The sequence below is a fragment of the Stegodyphus dumicola genome, chromosome 10 (assembly GCF_044657685.1).
Source record: "Stegodyphus dumicola isolate Sdum_Otavi_A_Nest chromosome 10, ASM4465768v1".
Classification (NCBI taxonomy): domain Eukaryota; kingdom Metazoa; phylum Arthropoda; class Arachnida; order Araneae; family Eresidae; genus Stegodyphus; species Stegodyphus dumicola.
The window spans coordinates 111,641,350-111,658,965 of NC_140777.1; positions in this window are offsets into that span (position 1 = coordinate 111,641,350).

Genomic DNA, 17,616 nt, shown 5'->3' on the forward strand with positions numbered 1-17,616 from the left:
AATCTGATAAAAGTCTTCACGGCAATGAAAATCCATGTCATAAGTAAGATCCAGTCATGGTCAAGGAAATGCTTAGATAAATAATGTTAAACGGTTTCTAGTATAATGTATACCTCTACGTGTTTACTTAACTTCATCAACTGTATTATCAATTAAACTGTAAATATAAATACGCTTACTGACAAAGGAGATTAGAATATATTCTTTGGAAAACTTTCGTCATCCCATTAGCATGTTTAAAACAGAAATTTGTCATTAAATTTATTATTATAATAATCACCTTTCGACTTCACTAGTTGCGTTGTATCTTGATTTCGTAACAAACTTCAACATTATTTCTTTAATATCACAATAATTGCTGTACTTACCAGAGTTACCATATACATTGGTACTTCGGCATACGTTAGCTTTGAAATACGTCCAACTTGGTTTGCGTCCTATATGAACACGAAATTGTTTGTTTGGGATATGCTATTTGTTTGGAATACGACTAGAGTTCGAGCTGTCATGAATGTGAGCACTACACGTGGTCATCTCTTTCGAAACAAATGTTACAATTGTCCATGAACATCAATACGCCAGTTGCTACTATTCATTAAACAACCTGAGCAATAACTCAGGATTTTCAAGTGTTTTCCTGCAAGTTTTGAAATAAAAATATCGATCAGTTTTTCTCGCACAGGAGTGAAACTTCTTACAATTTAATTTTTTCATAACGATTATAAGGCTTTCCCAAACATAAGTACAGAAAACGGGAGACCGCATTGAAATTTAAATTTCGTTATTATTTGCAAAAAAAATCTTTTTGACATCACCAAAACAGAATATTTTCGTCATTTAAAACAGTTCCGTAATTGGAAGTATATGACTTCGACCAACGATTGCGAAAATATGGACCAGGTAGGGACTTTTAACCCATTAACCGCCAAAACTATAAGGAATGTTTCTTTTCTCATGAAAATAATAACAAATATTAAATTAAGCATTTATAACATAAATTTACATTGAAAATTTAAAAAAAAAATGCTCTTACCTGTGAAAAAAGAGTGTTGCGTTCGCGCAACGTCAGCGGAATAAGACTACGGATGTTTAGGGAGTAGGATTGTACTCGTGAGATGTTTCTTTTGAGTGGAGCGCAGGATTACTTTTTAGCTGTATAATGTTTTATAAATCTACAAATCACTTTACTTGTAATTAATTTAATATTAAAATATACATTGTATTTCTTTTACAAATACAGATTATTTCATTTGAAAGATTCAAATATGAAAAGCTTGATTACAATTATGATGTAAAGCTACATTACATTCTTTGCATGTATAAACAGTCTGGCTACGGTACTCTTTACAACAGAGTCTTTTGTTATCTACAGACTTAACGATAAAACGACGATAAAGTGCCTACTATCTCCATGCAATGGTTTTTGAATGCTGAATTTACTAAGCCTTCCTGTTGCTGATCTATTTCTGGCTAATTCTACACTCTCAATAGGAGTTTGCAAAAGGAATAGTAAAAAGTGGTGATATTTAGTAAGTTTAGAAACGGTCTCACCTCATATAATTTATCAGTATTGTCAATTTGACTATTGTCCAATGCAAATTCTGCTTCATATTCCTGTACTGCAAACGTGATGTCAATTCTCGTGCAACAGGTACAGAAATATCCTTATCAAAAGACCAATACATTTTTCCTTGAGGTAAAGAATAATATCCTGTAAGCAATAATATTCCAATAAATCTTCTCATATAGGCTACAGATGCAATAAATTCTGAGCTTTTTTTTTTTTCTGAGCGTATATATTTGTCTGTATGTCTAAACCAAATAGAAAATCGAAAATCTGTGCACTAGTTTTACCTTGTGTTTTGACTTTTATCATTTCTCTTCTATCTCTTTCTTCATGTTCTTCCTGTGACATAGCTAACAGTTAATTTTTTATCCACTTCAAGATTTCAGTCTTCTTCTTTTTATCCTTTTTAGTATGACTATAACTGCTTTTAGAAGGCTGAAACTTACTTCTTACGTGAATTTCAACTTCCCCAGCAGTATCATTTGGTAAAATGTCGTTATCATTATTTAAAACATTGCCATTCCTTTTTTCTTCGTCACTAGCCTCTGCAATCTCTGGGGGAACAATAATAATATCAGCTTCATTCTGGTCATTATTAACATTACCATCATCTGTTTCTTCACCAAAAAATCTTTGAAGGGCTTCTTCTAATGTAAGATACCTCGTTCTAGGCATTTTTAAACAACCAAAACATGAACCAGAACATCGAAAGGAATGAATGAAAAAGGAGATTGACTACCCGTTTCCTGCTGACGTTGCGTCAACGCAACACCTGTTTTCCCTTCCTTTCCAACACAAATATAAACATCTCAATGATGTAATGTTCTAATAAACGGTGACCTTGACTAAAAATAGATCACTCATAAAGACGGCGAGTCCTTCGTTAAATATTTTCAGCAAAAAGACCCGGTCAAAAATTTTGCTTCAATTTTGCTTAAAGTATGAGATTAATTATTATAAACAAAATGATTGTTGAAGGCAAATATTTTTTACAGAAATAATCTTCATAATATTCATTACACAAAATCATCTGCTGGTAAAAAATATGTTAGGTAGTTATATTTATATACGCATTTATTTTGACCGTTGCGTCAACGCAACACCAGCGGTTAATGGGTTAAGCCGGATAAGGGGGTCGGTATATATACAAATACGTATATATATATGCATACAGATCCTGGGTTCTGCGGATTGCAAGAGAAAAGAGAGGTGCACAACTAGATGTTATAGCAGTCCCATATACAAAATTTTAATGCTGTACGGCAAATATTTTTTGGGTTATACGAAATACATATATACATTTGTAAGCACTGACATGAAGACATCACGAAGAAATATCATTTGAATCCATTTTGGAAACTGTTTTGCAACAAACAGTCCTTTATGCTGTCAGTCGTACAGATATGTCACGCAAAGTAAAGGGCCAGTTAACTTCGGAAACATTCAAAAGGAATATTTCTACTGAAACATAATAGTCTTAAATTTTTGCGATTACAATACTTGGTTTACCTTACAAGGAAGTAAAAAAGTCGCATGCATGAAATTTAGAGAATTTTCTCTACATAAAAATATTTGATGTGGACACCCCATGACTTCCATGTACAGCCTATTAAATCGTACACAATTTTGCTTCATTTAATTTAAACTTATTTCCTTTAATTTCATTAGAAATATATTTTTCATCCAAACAGTTCATTTCTCCCTTCGCGGCAAGGCAAAAATACATAAAATTTAAAATATCTTCATTAAAAATTGCAAAATGCAGAGAAATCTAAAACATCAAATACAGTTAAAAACAGTTTAAAAAATTGTTGCAATTAAATTTAGAGTTTGTACGCAAAAACAAGCTATTCGGCCAGCGGGATGGAAGATAAATTGTTTTGGTGCACATAGCTGAAAATTTACTTTTGGTACCACTCGGCAAAAAGACACTGAAGTTGGTGCATTAACTGAATTTATTATTCTTCAAAATAAAACGAATGGCGGCCTCGGTAGACTTAGTACCTCTTTAACAATTTTTAAAATGTTGATAATTCTACAACTATTGCATGTAGATTAACTAAAGGCATAAAAACCTTAACCGGAACATAAGAACAACATAATTCAATCACTTTTAAAAGAAAAAATGCATAATTTACTAACATATAAGAATAAAAAAACAGAGTTCAGCTCACCGAACCGGGTAGCAGAATGAATGTTGTGGCCGATTGCAACCAAATTTGCATATATATTGCACTAAATATCGAAACACTGACTTCGAAATTTTTTCTAATGCATTATGTATTCTGTGTTTTAAACTTTGATCGTTGCAAAATAAATAGCATTAAAATATTCCCTGCAGTAAAATAATTTGTTCACATGTGTTAATCAGTAAAAATAGATCACTCATAAAGACGGCGAGTCCTTCGTTAAATATTTTCAGCAAAAAGACCCGGTCAAAAATTTTGCTTCAATTTTGCTTAAAGTATGAGATTAATTATTATAAACAAAATGATTGTTGAAGGCAAATATTTTTTACAGAAATAATCTTCATAATATTCCTTACACAAAATCATCTGCTGGTAAAAAATATGTTAGGTAGTTATATTTATATACGCATTTATTTATATACACATAATAATTCCGAAACTCCAAATTTTTGTTGAAATGTTTTAGTTCACAATGCTTCTTAATATAGTTTTTTATTTTAAATGAAAACACATCACAAGAAGTATCGCCTGCATTTAGAAATTTTTACTTGTTTAGCAAAATAAATTAGCAGTTCCATATCTGAAGTAAGCATGGCAAGACGCTAGAAACTAATAACAAATTCTATTAAAAATGTAATAACTCATCTTTTTAAAGTTGTCAAAAGTATTCCAAATTTCCGAAAAACACCTTATGGTATAAAGCGTTTAATTATCTCTGATGTAATAAAAAACGAAAATTTCCTGGCACTATCGAAAATGCACTGGAGTCTGGAATACATTCCAACCTAACACCAAGAAATCACAGATTTGTTTTATGAAAAATCAAACAGCATCCAAAATCTAATAATTTAAAATATTCAGAAAATTTAGAATATCAATTTGCAACAAAATTTAACTGTTGGCAACCGACGTCGATTTCCCTAGCGCATGCGCATGATAAGCAAGTTCTCTGCTGCGTAATACTTATACTTAGTAGGCAGTTAGCCAAAGTCAATGGTGAGTAATGCATGTAAGCGAGAAGGGCTAAGCGCTGTGTAATATCATGTTTCTACTCTGCTGTTCAACGTCTTCGTAGTTTAAATAAATGTTTGTTATGTACATAGAAGACGTCATTTTATTCTTCATAGGTTATGGGCCCAGATAGCGCTTAACTGTGCAGAGCAACTACCATTGTTAAACTCTTTCGGCAAGCCAAGCTGCGTCGACTGAAATGAAAATGGCGACGACTAATACAGTGTCAATTGAAAAGCTAAACAAGGACAACTTTGACACGTGGAAGTTGCAAATGGAAGCAATACTGATTAAAAATGATCATTGGGACTATGTAACTGGGAAAATTCCGAAACCAGAACCTGGTGATGAAGAATTTGCTAAATGGAAAACTACTGACCAAAAAGCACGAGCGGATATAATCCTATCCATCTTACCCAGCGAACTTCCGCAAGTAAAGAATTGTGTAACATCTCACGAACTGTGGCGTAAATTGCATTCTATTTACGAATCGAAGGGAGCAGCTAGAAAGGCCACAATTCTAAAAAAATTGCTTTTTACAAAAATGAGTGATTCTAAACAAATGACTGTTCATCTAAATGATTTTTTCATTCTTGTGGACAAACTTAAAGAAATGGAAATAAACATTGCGGATGATTTGCTTACAATATTGCTTTTATATAGCATACCGGACTCTTATGAAAGCTTTCGAATAGCAATCGAATCTCGTGATGAACTGCCTTCTCCAAAAATGCTGAAAATTAAACTGTTGGAAGAAGCTAAAGCTCGCAAAAATAAAGATTCAACGTTTTCTGAACCACAACATGCGTGCTATTCGAAAGATCGGAAGTATACTCAACGACCGATTCCTAAACCGAAACCAGATAAATCTGCAAACCGAAGACAGTATCCAGTTAACTACAGATGCAACTTCTGCCATATCTATGGGCATAGAGCATCGGAATGTATGAAGAAAAATAAAGAAACTAAAAGCAAACGCCTCAGTGAAACTGCGATGTCTGCAGAATATCAGAATTCCTTGGAGCGAGAAAAAGCCGTAGCATGCACTAATAGCAATTCTAAAGACATTTTTTGTCTGGATAGTGGTGCAACATCGCATATGTGTAACAGCAAGGAACTGTTTCAAGAAATTCACGAGGTAGGTGATACTTATGTTAAATTAGCTGCTGATAAAACTGTTAAAGCTATTGGAAAAGGAACTGTTAAATTTAAAGTTTGCATAGGTTCTAAAACTGAAAATATCAAACTCAAAAATGTATTGTGTGTACCTGATTTGAAAAATAATTTAATCTCAGTGTCTAAAGTAACTGAAAATAATCTTTCAGTAATTTTCAAAGAAAAATGTGCTCAAATAATTAATTCTAATAACGAAACAGTAATTTTAGCTAAACGTGAAAATGATCTTTATTTTGTCATGCCACTATTTGAATCTGTATCAATTGCTAAAGAAATAGATCAGTGGCATATAAGATTTGGCCATTTAAATGAAAATGATCTTAAAAAAACTTCAAATAAATAACATGGTTAGAGGTCTTTCTTTTTCTCAAAATGACTCTCTTTCTACTTGTAAGGTATGCATTCAGGGTAAACAAACCGCAACCCCTCTTCCCAAAGAATCTGAATATAGAAGTACTGAATTGTTGAATCTAATTCATTCTGATTTGTGTGGTCCCATGAGAACTGAATCAATCGGTGGATCATTTTATTTCGCAACATTTATTGATGATAAATCTCGATATGTTCGTGTTTATTTTCTGAAATCTAAGGATGAGGTTAAAGAAACTTTCAGAAATTTTAAAGCATCCTTTGAAAATAAACTTAACTCTAAAATCAGAATCCTGCGAACCGATAACGGGCTAGAATATTTAGGGAAAGACTTTAATAAATTTCTTAATGATGCGGGAATAAAACACGAAATGAGCACTCCTTACACGCCAGCCCAGAATGGCGTCGCCGAAAGATTAAATCGAACTTTAGTTTCAATGGCGCGATGTTTGTTATTGCAATCCAATTTGCCTCAGAAATTCTGGGCCGAAGCCGTCAATACGGCTGCTTACATTCGAAATCGCTGCCCAACGCGAGGTTTAAAACACGAAATAAAAACACCTTACGAAGTGATGTTTGGCAGAGTACCTGCTGTCTCTCACTTCAGAACCTTTGGCCAAAAAGCATTTTCGCTAAATAAAAGGCCAGGAATAGGCAAATTTGATATTCGATCTAAAGAATGTATTTTTATTGGCTATTCTGATGAATCAAAAGCGTATAGACTTTGGGATCCCGAGGCATGTAAAGTGATAATAAGCAGAGACGTAAAATTTATTAATGAGTTTGAAAAATGCTGTAGTTATGACTCAGAGCAAGAAATAAATCTGCCTTTCGCTCCGGAGGAAAAAATTATAAATAAAACATGTTGTAATGAATCATCACCTCTGGACGGTAGCGAGTCGCCACTTCACTCTGAAGCTGAAAAGGAAAGCGGAAGTGATTTAGATAGCGAATCAATGCTTCCTATCCTGATTAAAAGGGGGCCTGGTCGACCCAAGAAAATAAAAACAGGTTTGCCAGGAAGGCCTAAAAAGGAATATCATTATACAGTTGTAAATAAAAATGAACAAACTCAAAATGTTGTTGAGGAAAGCATTAATCCTACGGTGCAAGAAGCATTAAATGGACCATATGCTGAAAATTGGCATAATGCCATGCTGTTAGAATATAACTCGCTTGTTCAAGAAAAGGCTTGGGAATTAGTAAAAAGACCTGAAAACAAGAAAGTTATTGGTAGCAAATGGGTTCTTAAATTAAAATATAATCATGACGGCACTATCGAAAAATACAAAACTAGGCTAGTTGCTAAAGGGTGCGCTCAAATCCCTGGTCTCGATTTCACTGAAAACTTTTCCCCTGTTGCTAGATTAAGTTCCATAAGAACAGTTTTAGCCTACGCAGTAGAACACAATCTAAAAGGTTACCAATTAGATTTTGTAATGGCCTATGTAAATGGAAATTTAGATGAAGAAATCTACATGGAAATTCCCGAAGGTTTTCGCGATGAAACTAATTCAGATAAAGTGTGTCTTTTAAAGAGATCATTATACGGTCTTAAACAGTCAGGACGTCAGTGGTACAAAAAGTTGGATGAAAAATTGAAATCTATAAAATTGAAATCTCTTAATTCAGATAATTGTGTTTATATTAAAAAGACGCCTAACAGTGAAAATATTATAATCGTTTATGTAGACGATCTTATCGTTTTTACCGATTCTCAGCAAACGTATGAAACAATTCGCGATAGTTTAGCTTCTGCTTTCAAAATGAAAGACTTGGGAAAATTACATTATTGCTTAGGAATAGAATTTTACCAAAATGAGAATTCAATTAAAATTTCTCAAAAGAAATACGTTGATGATATTTTAAATCGGTATAACATGCAAAATGCTAAATCTGTGTCTTCACCTATAGATAACAGCAAAAAATTATCAAAAGAAATTAGTCCTAAAAGCGAAAATGAAATCGCTGACATGAAAAATGTTCCATTTAGAAATCTGATCGGATCATTAATGTACCTTTCAGTAGCTACTAGGCCAGATATCACATACGCCGTGAATTTCTTAAGTCAATTTAACAAAAATCCTGGAAAAGAACATTGGCATGCTGCGAAAAGAATACTTCGATATCTAAAGGGAACCCAAGATCAAGGACTAATTTATACGAAAACAGGAAAACCACTCATCGCCTTTGTGGATGCAGACTGGGCATCAAATGTCGATGATAGAAAATCCTACACCGGTTTTGTATATATATTAAGTGGTTCAGCTATAACCTGGGAATCACGAAAACAACGCAGTGTAGCTCTATCTTCAACGGAGGCGGAATATATGGCTCTGTCTGAGGCCGCCAAAGAAACTGTCTACCTACGTCGTTTCCTGAAGAAGCTGGGTTACAACATAGAACACCCAACAACAATATACTGCGACAATCAAGGAGCTCAGAAAATTACAAAGAACTCTGTGTTTCACTCCCGTACAAAGCACATAGACATTCGCCATCATTATGTGCGTGAAGTGTATGAACGCGGTGAATTAGATGTGAAGTACATACCTACCAGTGAAATGGGAGCTGATGTGTTTACCAAACCCCTGACTCCTGTTAAACATCAAAACTGTTGTACAATTGTAGGATTGAATACTGTTTAATATGTATTTTGTTTTATTTTTCAGGAATAGGAGAATCAACGTCGAAAGGGGGTATGTTGGCAACCGACGTCGATTCCCCTAGCGCATGCGCATGATAAGCAAGTTCTCTGCTGCGTAATACTTATACTTAGTAGGCAGTTAGCCAAAGTCAATGGTGAGTAATGCATGTAAGCGAGAAGGGCTAAGCGCTGTGTAATATCATGTTTCTACTCTGCTGTTCAACGTCTTCGTAGTTTAAATAAATGTTTGTTATGTACATAGAAGACGTCATTTTATTCTTCATTAACCTTTAAGCTTTTTGAAGAGTTATTTAGAGCACATGAATACAATGGGTGATCAGAGAGAAGAAAATTTGTCGTCAATAAGAAAGCATGGAAAATACATCTGACGTTCGCAAAGCAGATAGCAAGCAAAGTTTTATCATATTTGAACAATGTTATATTTGCAGAAAAGTCAAAATGTAACATATTTGGTTCTTGTAGACGATTTAATAGATGTCAAAGCCTGAATTAAGAATCGCATTCAAATTAAGAATTGGATTCGAAATTCTGCGTAATGTTCCGCACGAGAATAGAGCATAATGATTTCGAAATGTTTCGCTGCGTTTAGTATTAGAAATCTATGTTTCTCGAAAATAATATAAATTAGTATAAATATATGAATATTGTTAAAGAAAAACTAGAAAACACTGCGAGAAAACTTGGAATGTAAACTTCTCAAATTCTATCAGAATAACGATCATAAACAACCTAAATGTTCGCTCGTAATTATTATACCACTGTCGTGTTAAAAAAAATTCTCCATAATCTTGGGCCTTATAAATCATGAAACATTAATTTCTTGAAAAGCTCCACTAAAAGCAGTTACGTAAGAATGTAATAAATAGAACATTCTTACAATTCTTGTGGAAACCATTAGTTGAATCCATGTCAGACCGCATGAAAAATGCAGTCTTAGCCAACAGATATCCAACGAAATACTGAATGTCTCGTTATTTTCATTTTTATTAAACATAAAATTTTTATTCAGTGTCCAAATACTTATATGAAGTTTGTAGAGAAGTTAGGTATTTTTGGAAGCAGGCAAGATGAAAAATTAGCATACGCCTTCGCCGGTAATCAAACCACAGACATCTGGTATACCGGTTCAGCGGGCAGAGCCACTACACCACGAAGGCACCCTAGGAAGGCGGGACCTTATATATTCCCCCTTTTAAAGGGCGACTGGAGTTTTTAGGGGACCTAATCGCCAAATCCTGGGTGAGGAGCACCACTTTTAGTTCGGGCACCACTGCAGAGATATTAGGTATTTTTGGAAGCAGGCAAAATGACAAATTAGCAAACGCCTTCGCGGGAATCGAACCACGGACCTCTGGAATACCAGCCCAGCATACAGAACCACTACACCACGAACGCACGTGGCACGCTAGGAAAGCGGAAGAAATACCTTAGCGAAGGCGTTTGCTAATTTGTCATTTTGCCTGCTTCCAAAAATACCTAATATCTCTGCAGTGGTGCCCGAACTAAAAGTGGTGCTCCTCACCCAGGATTTGGCGATTAGGTCCCCTAAAAACTCCAGTCGCCTTTTAAAAGGGGGAATATATAAGGTATTTCTCCCGCCTTCCTAGGGTGCCTTCGTGGTGTAGTGGCTCTGCACGCTGAACCGGTATACCAGATGTCTGTGGTTTGATTACCGGCGAAGGCGTTTGCTAATTTTTCATCTTGCCTGCTTCCAAAAATACCTAACTTCTCTACAAACTTCATATAAGTATTTGGACACTGAATAAAAATTTTATGTTTAATAAAAATGAAAATAACGAGACATTCAGTATTTCGTTGGATATCTGTTGGCTAAGACTGCATTTGGATATCTGTTGGCTAAGACTGCATTTGGATATCTGTTGGCTAAGACTGCATTCCAATATTAGCAGCGTCTAGTGCAACTAAAAGAGAAAAACCCACAAATTAATAATTGCAAGTAATAATAATAATAACAGTTAAATCTAAATATGATTTTTTAATTAAATTTATTATTCCCTTCTTTTGGTAGATGCAAAAGTGTTAAGCATTTTATCTTAATTCATTATTTAATTTTTACAAGCTTCTATGAGATAATCCATTTTTTATAAGTTCATTGTCAAGCTTTTTGAATATTTTTTATTAAAAACGTTTTGAGTATTTTTTCAAAACAAGTAGGCTTTAAAATATATATGTGAAATTAAAAATAAAATCATTTTGCTAAAGTTTAAGCTTTTTTTAATTATTAATTTGCTAAAGTAATTTATATTTTTTATTAATTTTGCTAAAGTAATTTATATTTGCAAAGAAAACTGAAACACAAAAGTGTCCAAAAACAAATGTTAGCCACTGTACACGTTATAGCAGTCCCATATACAAAAATTTCAGCTTTCTGATGCTGCTCGTTTTTGAACTATGCGAGACACATCCATACGTAAGCACGTACGCATACGTACGTACGTCACGAAAAAAAATCTTCTGAATCCATTTTAAATTCGTTTTACAATCCGCTTTGGAAAAACGAGTCCTTTATTCCGTCAGTACGTACAGATGTCGCTCAAAAACATCGTTCAAATGGATCCAAGAGCTGTCAAACTGGGTATTTTCGTTGAAATAGGATACCCGAAAATTTTCGCTATTGAAATACAAGGAAGTAAAAATGCATGTTCGTTACTGCAGCTTTGTAGTCAAACAAAAATACTATGATTATTTATTTTCTTTTTTGTATGTGTGTTCTTCAAGTGCTCGTTTCATGTTTATGTTTTCTAATTTATTTTTATACATCATACTTTAAAATTAAACTAAACAATTTTATGCCAAAATATTAAAACAGCTGCATCAGTGCATCAAGCGCAGCATTTATTAAAATTGAACATTTGTGCAATTAGAAGTTGTGATTTTATTTCTGAAAACTTGATATAATGAATCATTTCTTTCAAAACTTTTGCTTCTATTCTTAATCTAATTCTTATCTGTAAGTTATTTATGTGAAATTATTTGTGTTATGATTATGTTGTGTATTATACAGAAAAATGTAACAGGATCGGTGAAGAAAATCATTCCTTTAAAAGAAGTCAATGCGAAACAAAACTTTGGAAATCCTTGTACTAGATGTTTCAAAAATTCTTTTTTTTTAATCACAGCAGCTTCTAAATTACAATGTAAAATGTAAATGTTTCAAGTCCAGAATTTGTCATGAACATTTTAAGTAATATTAATTATTCTGTACCAAAGTTGAATGCATACTGTGTCGCTCAGCTGCACGAATAAAAAAAATATATTCGCATGGAATTTTCTGACAACATTAAGCCCGAATGGGCGAAATGTGTTTTCCTCCCTTCTCCTTCGAGCACCATAGGAGTCTTCAAACCTTCCAAAAAAACTCTAATAATAGTACCTTCTTACAAAATTTTCAGAGATATCTAAACCAAATTAGTGCTGAAAAGGATAATTTCAATTTAAATTTTTGGAGGAAACCTCGCTAATTGCTTCTTCGATGAAATGCGAAAATGTAGATCACAGATGAAGATCGTTAGAAGAGCCGATTCTAAGGACGGCCGTATATGGTATTTTGGTCATGTTGGAAGAAATAACCTCTGTAACGGTAAGAAAAATATTAGGCATTCCTCCTTTTTTACCGACAATAAACTAATTCCTGTGTTTTAGCTCTAGTGTACGAAGCATTCTTATTTACTTATTTTAAAGTACTTAATTTAAGTAATATCTTAATTCTTTTAAACGTTGGTATGATGGTTTTTAATTCGATATTCAATTTACGTAATATTTTAATCCAATTAAACGTTGGCGCAATGTTTTTATAGCGGTATTTTTATTCTATTTCTGTGCTATATGAAAGTAATAATTTAACCTTTCTTTAGTATTTTATACTCGTAGTAAATGTATCTATTTACATTTGCTTGCCATCTTAAAAAACAAAGTTTTCAACAAAAAATTAATCCATTATTTTTAACGATATTTATTTTTTTTAAGTTTTGAATACTTTACTATGCGGAAAATAACGTAAAAGCGGCGTTTTTCAAGATGGCTGACAATTGTAAAAACCGCTTCAACAACTGCGCCAAAGTAAATCGCCAAAAATCCGTGCAACCGTCTACCAAAGTAGCACCTTGTTTTGTATGTCGCCATTTGACTGCTAAATAAAGTTTTTTCTGTGTTCCATCATTGGAGTTGCTTCATATTGCCAAAGAAGTATCACAGTCATAATTATTTTGGAGGCACCGACGAGATCGAATAATCGTGCGTATTTTTATTTTATTAGTTTATCACTGAATATTAGTGATACCAGATTATTACTTCCTGTTAATATTGAATTGCTTTATTTTATTAGTTCATCACTGAACCCAATATTAGTGATACGAGATTATTACTTTCTATTAATATTGAATTGCTTTATTTTTTTAGTTCATCACTGAACGCAATTTTAGTGATACCAGATTATTACTTCCTGTTAATATTGAATTGTCTTATTTTATTACCGTATTGGATATTATTTTTAATATTCATTTTAGTTGTCCAGATGGTAGATATATATATTGCTGTACGTTGTTATTCTTATTCTAGTCAAAATTAATGTGGTAGAAAGTACGAACTTCATATATTTTAAATATTTCATTTTCGATGTAAACGTATTTAACAGAGTGCATTTAATTCCGTGATTCCTGATGCATTAATTAATTAAAGTAATCGAATTGAGCTATTTTGAGGAAGTATAAAGAACACAGTGTTCGTTAATTTTAAACATAGAAACAATGTCTTACTTAGGAAGAGCTCGTAAGGAAGATTTGCAAAATCTCGCGGCTGAACTGAGAGTTCATGTGAATGCAGATTTGAAAATAGTCGATTTAAAACAGAAAATTTTTGAAAGTAGAGATTATGATGAAGTATTCGTCAAAGGAGTCTTAGACACAATAATAGAAGAACGGAAAGAGAGGGAGGAAAGGGAAAGAGAAGAACGGAAAGAGAGGGAGGAAAGAGAAGAACGTAGAAGACAGGAAGAAGCAGAAGAGCGGAGAAGGAAAGAACGGTATGAATTAGAGAGATTAAAGACTTGAAGCAGAGACAAAGTCTCAAAATACCAGACAGACCCGGCCGAAAACGGAGCTGCGTCACATTATGCAGAAATTCGATGACAACAAAAGAGATATCAGTCTATATTTGCTATTGTTTAAAAGACAAGCAGAATGGGCTCAAATTTATAAAGAAGAATTTGTATCTCATTTACTAGGACTACTTCCTTACAAAGTAACCCAGTTAATAGCTAGAGAACCCTTCGATAAAGCTAAAAGACTATGAACACGTGAAGAATTTATTGTTAAGACGGTTTAAACTAAGCCCGGAAAAGTATAGGCAGAAATTTATGAAACATCAAACGAGTACCGAATCCACATGGGTGGATTTAAATTATGAAATGGAAAATTATTGCAAAGAATGGGTGACTGGTCTAGGAGTTAAGACTTTTGATCAGTTGCTAGATTTGATGGTGATTGACCAACTTAAGCGTCGAGTTCCTCCTGAAATTCGAGATCATTTTCTTGATGAGTGGGTAGAGATGATTTCATCTAAAAAATTAGCTGAAAATTTTGATGCCTATAAAAACGTTTGCGGAAACTTTCAAAAAGAGGCATGTAGTGGATCGGCAGAAAGAAACATACAATGCATTAACTCAAGATAAATTGAGTTCATATAATCAAAATAAAACTGAAAAAAAATTGTCATCAGGATTTATTTCGCAAAGCTGGTTTCATAGACCTAAAAGTCCACGTCCAGATGATAAATATGAAAATCGAAAGACGCCACAGTGCTATCAGTGTGGGTCCTATCAACATTTAAGACCCCAATGTCCAAAACTTAAGAATAGTACTGAATCTCCTGCTAATCTTAACAGAATTAGTGCAAAACCAGAGGATAAATTTCTATTACCTTATACTAGTATGGGTTACGTAAATGGTCATAAAATTCCTATATTAAGGGATTCAGGTGCTAGTATTGATATAGTTTGTCGCAAATACATCACGCCGGAAATGCTGACAGGTGAAAATGTGTGGGTGCAACAGCCATTAGATTTGAATCCAACCTGTTTACCATTGGCTGAGATCGAACTAAATTGCGATCTTGTGCGAGTAATAACTAAGGCTGCCATTATTAGAAATGAACTCGACAAAGGAAGGTATTTATTAGGCAATCGAACTTTTGAACTGTTGAATAAACAAGGAAAGGAGCTTAATAGTTGTCCTCACCAGGTTAATGCTGTCTCTACTAGAGCTCAAAGGAAAAGAGAAATAGCTGAAGAGAAGATCTTGGAACCGATGAAGGAAGAAAATAAAGCATCCAGAGATGTTTTTGAAGAAGAAGATAATTTACCGGAACTAAATACGGAAGATGAAGCTCTCATGAGACTGATAAACATTGACTCAGAAGAAGTTGCACAACTTCAACTTACTGATAAGGAACTGTCTAAAATCATCCAAGAAGTTAAAGAAGGTACATGCAAAAATGATAACTATAGTCAGACAAGAAAAGAGCTTTTAGTTAAAAAAGCGACGGATAAAATGGGGTTTGAAAGACAGCTTGTAGTCATACCTGAAAAACTCAAGCCGTCAATTATAAAGATGTGCCACGAAGAAACTTCTGGTCATTTGGGTGTCAAAAAGACCAAAGACAGACTTGCTAGATATTTTTACTGGACGAGGTGTTACAAAGAAACTGAAGATTTTGCAAGAACCTGTGATGCTTGTCAGCGCGCTGAAAAAGGAAATGACAAAAAGAAGGCTCCAATGACATTAGTACCAGTAATATCCGAAATATTCACTAAAATAAATGTCGATGCTGTTGGTCCGCTACCTATTTCAAAGACTGGAAAAAAAATATATTATTACAGCCTTGTGTATGTCGTCCAAATATCCAGATGCTGTTGTGGTGACAGACATTTCTTCTCCATCTGTTATTGATGCTTTCTTACAGATTTTCAGTCGTATGAGTTTTCCAAAAGTGATCCAAACAGATCAGGGGACCTCTTTCGTCAGTGCTTTGACAGAGGAATTTTTGGAGCGTTTCGGAATTAAACATGTAAGAAGCTCTGTGTATCATCCGCAGAGTAATCCCGTTGAGCGATTCCATAGATCGCTAAAAAGGGTGTTAAGATTCGTATGTATAGAAGCGACTTCTGATTGGGAGAATTATCTACCATCACTTCTTTTTGCTCTCAGAACAGTCACACACGAAAGCACTGGTTTTACACCAGCAGAATTAGTTCATGGCAAAAACCTACGAACGCCAGTCACTTTACTTTATGAGCAGTGGCTAGAACCGATTGAAGAAAGTAATAATGTTGTCAGTTACGTTTTCGAACTTATTAATAGAATGAAGAAATGCCAAGAACTTGCCGTGGAAAACATAAAGGAAGCTCAACAACGGAGGAAAACATGATACGATCGAAACGCAGTGAAAAGAGAATTTGCTAGAGGAGATTTAGTTCTTGTTTTATCAACGAATCGTCAAAGTAAACTAGAAGTACAACGGAAAGGACCTGGAAAAATAGAGCAGAAATTTCAGAAACCAATTATATTGTAAGTTTCGAGGAACAAAATGAGCCAAATCAAGTGTATCACATTAACATGCTTAAACCATATTACAAAAGACCAGAAATTATTAATATGATAACTGAAGTGGAAGGAGACTTAAAAAATGAACATTCCTCATTTACCTTCCAATCCAAGGATATTAAATTTCTCGGACATCATAGAGGAGAATGATCTCGAGAAAAGTTGGAAACCCGAGCAAATAGAAGATTTACGAAAGATTTTATGGAAATATTCTGGTTGTTTTTCAAATAATTCTGGACTAACAAACTTAGTTTGTCACGATATTGAGATATTAAATAACGAACCAATACAAATAAAGCCATACAGACTGTCACCCCCGACAGACTGAAATTCTCAAAAAGGAAATCCACAAAATTCTAGATCTTAAAATTATAGAGCCGGGAGAATCGGACTATACATCTCCCATGATTTTGATATAATCTTCATCAAAGGATCTTCGGCCTTGTATTTATTATCGTAAGCTCAATGCTGTTACTAAAACTGAATACTATCCTTTGCCTAATATTGAAGAACGTATCGAAACTGTAGTAAAAGCAAAATATATTACCCTGTAAGGATCCTAAGTTTTACTAACGTTTATTTTGTTTTAAATCTTTACTATCACTTCTTATTTTCTACTTCCGGCCAGAATTAAAAGCTTTAACTTATTTATGCAAATTTGTCTTGCGAACGCCAAGTACTTAAGTTGTGGCTTTTTGCCAAGTAAGAGAGAGGAAGGAGCTATTAGAAGCAGGCCGCTTGCCATAGTAGTTTTACTCGGTTGCTGGTTGCCTTCAAGGCCAGAGGTTCAATCCTCTTGATAATTTTAAACGTATCGTAGTGTTAGCAGTTCTCTGTACTACATACGGCTTTTTGTTAATATACGGCCAATCTTGGAGTTAGGCACTTGTTTGATTAATCCAAAGTTAGTTTAGTTAGAGTTTAGTTAATATTTTTATGTTCTTACGTTCAGACCACAAGTGGTTGGTCTCTGTATTCCGAAGTCCGGAAATCATTGTAAAGAGAGAAAAATAAAGG